This window comes from Mustela erminea, chromosome 8 (assembly GCF_009829155.1).
Source record: "Mustela erminea isolate mMusErm1 chromosome 8, mMusErm1.Pri, whole genome shotgun sequence".
NCBI lineage: Eukaryota > Metazoa > Chordata > Mammalia > Carnivora > Mustelidae > Mustela > Mustela erminea.
This window is the reverse complement of record NC_045621.1, coordinates 9,890,901-9,901,381: the sequence shown is the minus strand read 5'-3', so window position 1 is coordinate 9,901,381 and position 10,481 is coordinate 9,890,901. Positions and strand designations below refer to the sequence as shown.

Genomic DNA, 10,481 nt, shown 5'->3' with positions numbered 1-10,481 from the left:
GATTCATTAACTCAAATATATATCTGATCTTCAAGTGACAAAGATATAAATTACCCAATTTATTTACAGAATAAAAAAAAAATTCTGTACAGATTACAGAATATTGTTTCTTGATGCCCTGGCATCTAACAACTTAGCTCTTGCTTTCCCAGAGAGTTGTTATTTTTAATTATCCCATAGTAGTCAATTTCCTCATCCTTAAGTTACAAAACAAGTATAAATCTTCAGCTGTTTATACGCAGTTGAACTATTAGAACACATTTAAATTCTTCACAACCCACATGTTCAAAAATCTCGAATGTATGTGTGTATTTTTCCACATCATGAAAGCAGGCACCTAATGGCACTGTTGAGATGGGATTAATCTACCAAGTAAAATAAAGAGGGAAACTGTGAATTGTGATAGTAAATTAGACTGTGACTCAGCTTTTAAAGCTACCATTTGACTAGGCTTTTAAACTAATTAGACCTTTCACAAAAAAATTATTTTTATATAAAGCATATCGTGTTCCAAGTAGGATTATTGTCAACAGAATTATAAAACCTCTAATAGTTTCAACAAGGCTTAAGTGGGAAATTAATGTTGCTGTAAAGGCACAACTGTAGTTGCTGTGCCTTCTTATGTTTGGTACCCCAGCTTCACAGTCCTAACACTTCCCTCTGACTTGAGCCGTAAGCTTCTCTTCCCTGTGGTGGTATCTCCTTAAATCAAGACTTTCTCTCCTAGTACAATAAGTCTTCAAGAGATAAATGTTTTCTACCTAGCCTAGGGAAGAACTGACCTGCTCCAAAATGCTCCAAAATTTCTTGCATTGACCACCAATTCCCAAAAGCGAAAACTTATCCCAAAGTGCCTTTAAACTTGAAACCAGTGGAAAAGATATACTCTTAGGTTGGTGTCTCACAAAGGACAAACTCTAAAGTTATTACAAGCCCCCCCAGAAGAGCGAAAAGCTAGCCAAAGCACATGTGAACAAATAATTAGCTCATCTGCTGTCAAGATTATTTCTATTCAGAATATGCTGGAATAGTTTTAGGACTCCAATATTTCTCCAAGTCTGTTTTCAATGGTCATGCTATGCGTTAGCTCCAAAAAGTTGAGAGGTGAGGCAGGTGGACCTGTACTGAGTGGGCAGGGAAGACGGACAACTCCGAATCCCCTTCTGAGCCTCATCACCACCACGGCCTCCGCCAAACCCTATACCCCTACACGTGCGTTTCCCTCAAGAAGATCTTGGCAGATCGGTGGTGGAGAAGGTAAACAGACAGGAGACACCCTCCCAATGAAAAAAAGATGAAGTGTTGGTAGTACAGCTTCCTGTTGATAAATACAAAAAATATCTGATGGCAGACTGGGAGAAAATCACTGCGGTCATCTATATCGGAGAGACAGGTGTTTTTTGCACTTTCCAGGAGAAACCAGAGCTCGTTGTGGGTTCAGGTGTGCTCTTGTCACCTTCCAGTTCATTAGATGATTGAATTGACTCCTATAGTCATAAGGTCATTTTGATAAAGAGATTATTATGAAGTATGAGGATTTTCCTTTTATGTTATTTTTTTAAAGATTTTATTTATTTATTTTTCAGAAAGAGAGAGAACACAAGCAGAGGGAGGGAGAAGCTGAGAAAGGAGTCCAGAAGGGGACTAGATCCCACGTCACTGGGACCATGACCTGAGCCAAAAGCAGGTGCTTAACCGATGACCCACCCAGGTATCCCACTTGCCATTTATTTTAAAGCTAAATCCTCTCAGTCTGAAATGAAGGGAGGAGGCTAAGGTACTTATTACCCCCCAAATTTCTCTTAGTGCAGCTTACAAAATGTGTTAGTTTGGGTACAGCACATTATGGCACTTCTGTCCCCTAAATTAAAACTTAGTTTCGTCTTCCAGCAGGATACAAGAATTAGTCAGGCACTGAACTCAGTCCTTTCTATTGCCTAACATTCTATGTTCAAGTTTCCAAATGATCATTTCACGGGAAGGGAACACATTTAAACAAGTTAAATAAATAAAATGAATAAACCAAATTATGTCTATATCATCTTTAAACATTTCCAGATAAGACTTTACATTTGGAATCTACTGTCTTCTTAAAATAATTATACTTTACATAAAGAATTTAAGCATCAGAATCAAGAAAAGTCTTGGGATCCTAAGGGAGCTCAGTTGGTTAAGCATCTATCTTCAGCTCAGGTCATGATCCAGGGGTCCTGGGATGGAGTCCCACATAAGGCCCCCTGCTCAGCAGGGAATCTGATTCTCCCTCTGCCTGCTGCCTGCTGCCCCACCCCACCCAACACTTGCCTATGCTCTCACTCTCTCTCTCTGACAAATACAGTAAAATCTTAAAAAAAAAAAAAAAAAAAGAAAAGAAAAGAATTTCAGAATACTAGGAGAAAATGGGAAAATGCTGTTTTCCATTTTTTTTATTTTTCATTATTTTCTACAACATTGCTATTTATCTAGTTTTAGAACTAGGACACCAATCATGATTAAATGAGATTCTTACATAACATTAAAAGCTAACCCCAAATATGTTTTATTTTATTTTTAAAAATATTCAAATATGGGGCACCTGGGAGGTTCAGTGAGTTAAGCCTCTGTCTTCGGCCCAGGTCATGATCTCAGGGTCCTGGGGTCAAGCCCCGGGTCAGGCTCTCTGCTCAGCAGGGAGCCTGCTTCCCTCTCTCTCTGCCTGCCTCTCTGCCTACTTGTGATCTCTCTCTGTCTCTCTCTCTCTCTCTCTGTCAAATAAATAAATAAATAAATAAATCTTTTTAAAAAATGTTCAGATAAGCCAAATTAATAAACTTGTTTCTATACGTTTCCATTGGCATTTGTTCTCTGACCCAACAAGCCTGGATATACGGCAAGTTCCTTAACAAACACAACAAATAAAATCATTTTTCTTCAGGAACACACTGATGAGCTGCAGAAGCAACTCAACTTATTCAACGTGAGCATTTTTGTGTCTCAATAACAAAACTACTGAGTTATTTCAATATAGTAATTTTAGAGAAAAGTATACTAAAGCAACACACTAACATGAATGTACCTGATGACACAGGGCTGTATATTTAAAAATGGTTCAAGTGGTAAATCTTATGTTATATAAATTTTACCATACACAAAAAGAGTAAACTAAAGCATTGTGGGCAAATGTAAGAATAAAGGAAACATCGTATCTACGTCTTGCTACTTCTCACCTGATGAGCTCATTTAAACATCAAATTATATCATCGCATATTCATTTTTTTGCAAGTTGTTTATAAATGAACATTTCAGAATGATTCTTTGTTAAAACAGAACCAATTTACAAACGTTAAAGAATACCAGTCCAAACACCAGTTGTCAGACTGATTAGAAGGAATCCTTGTCATAATGCCGAAATCCAGCTATACAGACGCAGATACACTAAAGTGGCATCCACTTCTCTCTTTTTGTATTGGGCGGAGGATGCTTGTTTTTGAAGAGCTCTCTTAAGAAAGTCTTCATATAAAAATTTAATAGATCATGATTAAAAGATAAGCAAAAATATAGGCACACAAATCTTATTTTCCCCATACGGATTCTATCTTGTTCTTACAGACACCCTATGCACTCTAACACTATACTCTTCATTCTTGTTTTATGAACTTCCAAGCAAAATTCAAGAAAGAGATTTGGTTGATGCATGAAATCTTCCAAGGATTGTGGGCAATATAATCTAGAACCCAAATGAGGCCCAACCTTGGATATTGAGAGGCCTCGGGTTCCCATGCTTCATTCATTCATTTAACTAACAGTAATGGGTATACCTACTCTATCCTGAGGGACCAGCATCTTATAGAGTTTTGGAGAGACTGATAAATTCTAATTTTTATCTGAGAGATCCCTCTGCATGTGCACTAGATGGTGCCATCGGTGACTACTGACGCATTAAAGGAAAGAGACGGTGATTGCCTGAGGTAGATTATTAGCAAAAGGAACGGAGAGAGGTGAGAAGTATCAAATGAGTATAAGGTAAAATCAAAAGTCCTTCACTGGGTCTAGGATGACTCCTAGGTTTTTGGTTTGAGTGAGAGGGGAATGGAAATATTGCTGAGATACGGACTACCAGGAGAGGTGAAGTGGGAGGGAAACAGAGTTTACTTTGGGCCATGGTGAATTTTTTAGATGACTATGGGCCACCTAGGTGAAAAGTTTAGGCAGAGGAGAAGACCTAAAATATGAAGTATGAGGAACAGGAGGACCAGGAGCATGACTCTCACAGAAGCCAAAGAACAGACTTAAAGGAGTAAGTGCTGGAAAACAAGATGCTAAGATGGCTGACTGGATTTAGCCGTTCGAATGTCTGCTGGTAACTCTGATTAGAGAATGTCTTTTTTTTTTTTAATTAAGATTTTATTTATTTGAGAGGAAGTGAAAGAGGGAGAGACAGAAGGAGTGCACAAGATGGGGGTACAAGCAGAGGGGGAGGGAGAAGCGGGGAGCCTGACATGGGGCTCGATCCCAGGACCCTGGGATCATGACCTGAGCTGAAGGCAGAAACTAAACTACTGAGCCACCCAGGCACCCCATGAGGAGAGACTGTCTTACCTCTCCTTCAGGATAGTGAGGACAGTGACGAGGGTGAGAGCAAAGCGTTTCAAAGAAAGGGAGGAGCAGGTATAAATGTTCTTTGGTGGGAAAGAAGGCCAGGATGACTCTAGCATCAGTGAGGGATAAGTGACTCCAGTTGAGACTAGAACAACAGGCAGACACCAAGAGCGATCATCCTGGAAAAGGCTATTCTCACAAACACCGGCTATATTAACTCGGATTGTTGATAGCTCAAGGAATGGAAATTTAGATCTAATGTATATATTATACCTAATATACACATATAGCTAATATATCCTGTCCAATGTGCCAATGCCCGAATCCACATCCATGTGTGGCAGTGAAGCAGTCTAGAGAAAGCCCACCCCCCACACAAGGGCTACCACTTCACGCAGAACTCAGGGACATGGGGGAGGTGGTGGTATCCTCACTATCCTCACTATACCTATCACCTTCAAGTTTCAGGTAAGGGAAGGTTGCAACTGTAGAATTATTCTGTTCATTCCACGTTAAAATTTCCAAAGTTACTTTCTCATAGTAAACTCAAATTATGTAATGTAAAGTCACCAACAGGTGACATGACTTACTCAGGATTAATCCCACGTGACCCACCTAAAGTCACTATGTGGTACAGAGGGGATAGAGGTCCTGAAATCACTCTGCTGAGAAGGGGTGGACGCCTGACCCAAGCTTTGTGTACCACTGGCTCTCCCTGGTGGCTCCCTCAGCCTCGCTGGTAAGAAGCTGAATAGCTGTTTTATTATCCATAAAGAAAACATTCATTCTCTACTACACCTTATACTTCAACGAAAGGATAAATTAGGGCCAATGCTAACAGTATGCATGCACCTCTCTCTTGCCAAATTAAGTTTTATGTCTGTATTTAACATGCATCTCATTTATAAAAGGTGATCTATTTAACAAAATAAACTAAACTAAAGCCATCTTCTTTAGGAAACCTACTCTGATATGTATACACTGTGGCAGAGATGGAAAAGTAGTTGAGTTATAGGAAGCCAGTGACAATCTAAATATTCTCTAAAATGACAACTTCTCTTAAAAAAGAATAACATCTTCTCTTACATGACTCTTCTCATTTGAAAGCAAAACAACTGATATCCTATAGGCAAACATGGGCATAGAGTGTAGAAAGTCCATTTCAGGGTAGGTTCTCAGTACCACTGACTTGTTGAGCAGAGGAAGGTTCCATTGTGCTAAATCTCACTGCAATCATTTACTCAGAACTCATTAAGGAATGACTCAATAAAAATTATCTCAAGCTCTCTTGCTGCATGGTTTCTATCCTGGGCTTTCTGTAAATATGACTCTTATTATGCATGTCCCATGTACTATTTGAAAATAGAGCATCTGCTTATACCAAGATCAAGTGCTAACTATGGCACTGTCCAAGTGACTGGTTCTCTGGAAAATCATTAATCCCAAAACTAATGTTGCCTGGAATAAATGCTTCTTCTCCATCACTATTTTAATGTACGAGTTTTTATAAATGATAAAGTTGGTAAAACAATGACAAAAATTATCAAATTTGCTAATTTGAGAAAAGCGTATAACAAATGCTTCTAAATAGATAAAAACAAGGGTGCCTGGTCGGCTTGTCAGTAGAGCATAAAACTCTGATCTCAAAATTGTGAGTTTGGGTGTAAAGATTACTAAATAGTGGTGCCTGGGTGGCTCAGTGGGTTGAGCCTCTGCCTTCGGCTCAGGTCATGATCTCAGGGTCCTGGGATCGAGCTCCGCATTGGGCCCTCTGCTGAGCAGGGAGCCTGCTTCCCTCCTCTCTCTCTGCCTGCCTCTCTGCCTACTTGGGATCTCTGTGTGTGTGTATCAAATAAATAAATAAAATCTTTTTTAAAAAAGATTACTAAATAAAAAATAAATAAAACCCACAAACATTTAATAAATAAATAAGCAGCTTTCTATAACATTAAGAATGTTGGATAACCAAGACCACAAAGGGGAACATGAGCTGATAAGGGCATTATGAAAAAGAAGTACTATAGCAATTACATATAGTTATTCTATCTTTAAAACTATGGCCTTCACTAAGATAATTAAAAACAGACAAGATACAAACTAAGCATTGAAGAAATGTCCAAAATCTATAAAGCTGGTCTTAGGAAAAAAATGCTAAAAGTATTGCCATTTAATAAGAAAACAAACACAACTTCCATGTGGGGCCTCCATATCATTTTATGTCATGGAAAATAAATCTCAAATTACACAGCTCTACCTAGAACTCTGTTATTCCTGGATGGGCTAGAAAGACCTTGTTACTACCAGCATGGCTTGTAAAAGTTTGCTGCAGGAACCCAGAAGATGGCTTCAGCAGGCTTAGTGACACCAAGATCCTGTTGCCACGCTCCCTAGTAGGGTGTCTGCCTTGTCTGCAGTTTTGCTTTTCAGTTAAGCATAGTATAGAAGTAAATGATCCTCCTTCGGACATACTGTCAGAAGGTCAGTAGTAACCTAACACCATGTCACCGTGTCTCCATCATTCAACTTGCTTCATCTCATCACATAGGCATTTTATTATCTCATAACCATCACAGGAAGAAGAGGGGTAAGTACAGCACAATAAGATATTTTAAGAGACAACATTCACATAGCTATCATTACACTATGTTGTTACAGTTGTTTTATTATTAGTTATTGTTGCTAATCTCTTACTGTGCCTAATGTATAAACTAAATTTTATCATTGGTATATATGTACACAAAAAAATGTAGTTATCTATAGGGTTTGGTACTATCTGTGGTTTCAGGCATCCACTGGAGTCTCTGAACATATCCCCTGTGGATAAGGGGGTGGGGGGGTCACTGTAACTGTTAATAGTCAGACTGCAAAGCATTTTATTAACCAGAATAGTACTGGATTTTCAGTAGATTAATGACTTTATAATGCCTGCTAAAATATCTGGAATTGAAAAATCAAGATTAAGGAGTCACATTCTATGGTTTTCATTTTTGAGACAAAGATTACTTTAACCTCATCTAGACAATAATGTTTGTCTCAAACTAACTAATTTTGGTTTGAAATTTTTAACAAAACTGGGAAGAAATTGACTCAAAAGAACGGTAAGAGTAATGGTAAATAACATCAAAATATCCTCTCTGTGTTACAGTTTAAAGAATATTATATCCTGGTTTACACACTTAAAATGTTATTTATTAAAGATCTGAAATAGCCCTACTTATATGATGTTTATTCAGTATATGAATAAACATATTCATATATCTAATATACAAAATATATGATGTTATTTATAAGGAAACCTATTTATATGATGTTTATTCAATAACAGTAAAGTTGAAGAATTACCTCTCCCTGTACTTTTTTCTATATGCTTCATCTTTGTGGTTCATTCAAGAAAAAAACCATTAAAATCTAGTAAAAATCACTGACTGTTCATTGCAGACAACAGTCACAGGTAAAATCAAAGACTATTTCACTTGTTTGGATTTTTTTTTTCACCTGTACGGAAATTACATCCATGTAGGTGAGGAGACCTGGCCACAGGGAAACCAGATAGATAAAGGCTTTGGAAGCCCATGTCTCCAGATGTTTAATTCCTTCCATAGTTTCATCGACTGCTGCCATTTCTGCTTTTTCTTGCAGCATTAGGCACAAACCCTGTGGTGGTTTGTTGCGAAACCTCACTGACTGACAGACTCTATTCTCAACTTCTTTCCCCTCAAGTCCATAAGCACAGATGTTCCCTTATGGTGTCAACTGTTTTCCTGGCAAAAGCCTTGTTTCTCACGTACATCTTCCTAATCTCTGCTTGCATCCTTCATGGCCCACTCCTTTGTGTCCAGTTACACGGAGCATTAATACTCCCCTTTTTCCCGTCAAAAACTACCTTTTCCAATTCACCTAACTGTCGCACGCAATACATGGTTGTGCTTATTGTAAGTCCCAGGAGAATATGTTCCATTGCTGTCACAGTCGAAGTGCCAATAAGAACAGAGTGAAGGGACCCCAGTAAAGGGCACCTCACAATTATTCACGGGCCTCCGAGGAATGACACACTGCTATAGGCCCAGTCCTCTAAGACAGACGTCCACCTCACACGCAAGAACAATACAAGTCATCGGTGCCAAGAACCAAGTGGGCCTGGAGACTGAGATAGGATTCTGTCCCTTCTCAAGAGACTCCCCACACAGCAGGGCCTGAGAATCTGGCTGAACTCACAGCCTGCCCACGTAGACTTTGTTGTTTCTGGTGCAAGGATTCACGGGAGGTGCTCTTCGTGGAAAACAGCATGTCGTGTCCCTAAAGAAAGTCTCTGTCATGAAGAATAAGGAAACGTATTCTTTTAATGCCTGTATCTAATCCATCTCTTTCGGTGTATTATTTAGATATTAAATGTAATGCCCTAATTAGTTCACAGTTATAAGCATATACATTGATGCTTTATTAAGGTATCCATCAAAAACTGATAAATAATTAGTTGGAATTTGGGGCGCCTGGGTGGCTCAGTGGGTTAAAGCCTCTGCCTTCGGCTCAGGTCATGATCCCAGGGTCCTCAGATGGAGCCCCGCATCGGGCTCTCTGCTCCACGGGGAGCCTGCTTCCTCCTCTCTCTGCCTGACTCTCTGCCTACTTGTGATCCTTGTCTGTCAAATAAATAAATAAAATCTTTAAAAAAAATAATTAGTTGGAATAAAAAAAATCATGCATACGTAATTATGCATTCAGAATTACACATAGATTTGAAGGTCTAACTCGGGCTGCATATTTATTTACTTTATCCAAAAAATCAAAATATCAACAGGAATGGAACATTCTTAACTAGAGTTTATTTCAAAAATGTTCCTGAAAAAATTTTCTATTTTTCTTTCAGTGCTAAATAGCCAGTTCACAGACTAGTTTGTCCTTCATTGTAACTTCTCAGTGTTTAATGGTTATATTTACCATCAGATATGAAACACCAATGTATTTTTACATTGATTTTAGTCACTTTGGAATTTCCTCTAATCATCTAAATTTGAATAAAGCATATTTAAGAGTGAAAAGTATATTTCAATACTACAGAATTCTACCACTTGTTATCATAGGGTGTTAGAGTTGAGTTTCAAAAACAGATTTATAAAAATAAAAAAATCATTCAGAATTTGAAAGTTGCTGGAAGAGTATATCTTAAAAGTTCTTTTTTTTAATCTTAAAAGTTCTTATCACATGAAAAAATTGTAACTCTATGTAGTAATGGATATTAACTAAACTTATTCTAGTAAGCATTTCAAAAATACACATATTTCAAATCATTATGTTTTATATCTAAAAAACAATGTTATATGTCAACATATATCTGTTATATATGTTGATATGTGTTATATGTTATGTGTCATATTATATATGTTATATGTTAACGTGTGTTATATGTTATAACATACATATGTTATATGTTATATGTCAATTATATCTCAATTTTTAAAAAAAGAAAAAGAGTTAGATTAAATGAAAATAAATTAAATGGAAATGGAGATATAATCAGCCTTTTTTTTATAGCATAAAGTTTTAACAAAAATAGAATTAGAAAAATAATCAACTTCTAGAAATTCATAGTTTTTTGTGCAATATTTGGTAAGGACAAGATTTCAGAGTATATATGTCATTTGTAAATTCCAAATAGAGTATATAGAAAACTTAACTATTAATAATATTTCTTAGAGATGGAATCAATGCCATTGTTCTATATAGTAAGAGATACATGTAGGCTTCTCGTTAAGAAGCCTATTAAATTTAATTAAATTACAGAAAATTTAAAAAACAATGAATTTATTTTTAGAAAACGTTTTATAAATTTTTGTGACCTGGGACATGGAGATTAAATGCCAATTTAATAAAAGCACAATTCTATTCAAACTTAAGAAACAATT

The 10,481-nt window shown here is 37.2% G+C and overlaps 1 protein-coding gene across 5 annotated transcripts in view; it reads right to left on the bottom strand.

The window, feature by feature from the left end:
• The window catches only part of PLCL1 (phospholipase C like 1 (inactive)), a 352,432-nt gene that overhangs the window by 84,333 nt on the left and 257,618 nt on the right, over positions 1 to 10,481 (bottom strand). The gene's annotated exons all lie outside the window — the stretch shown is intronic.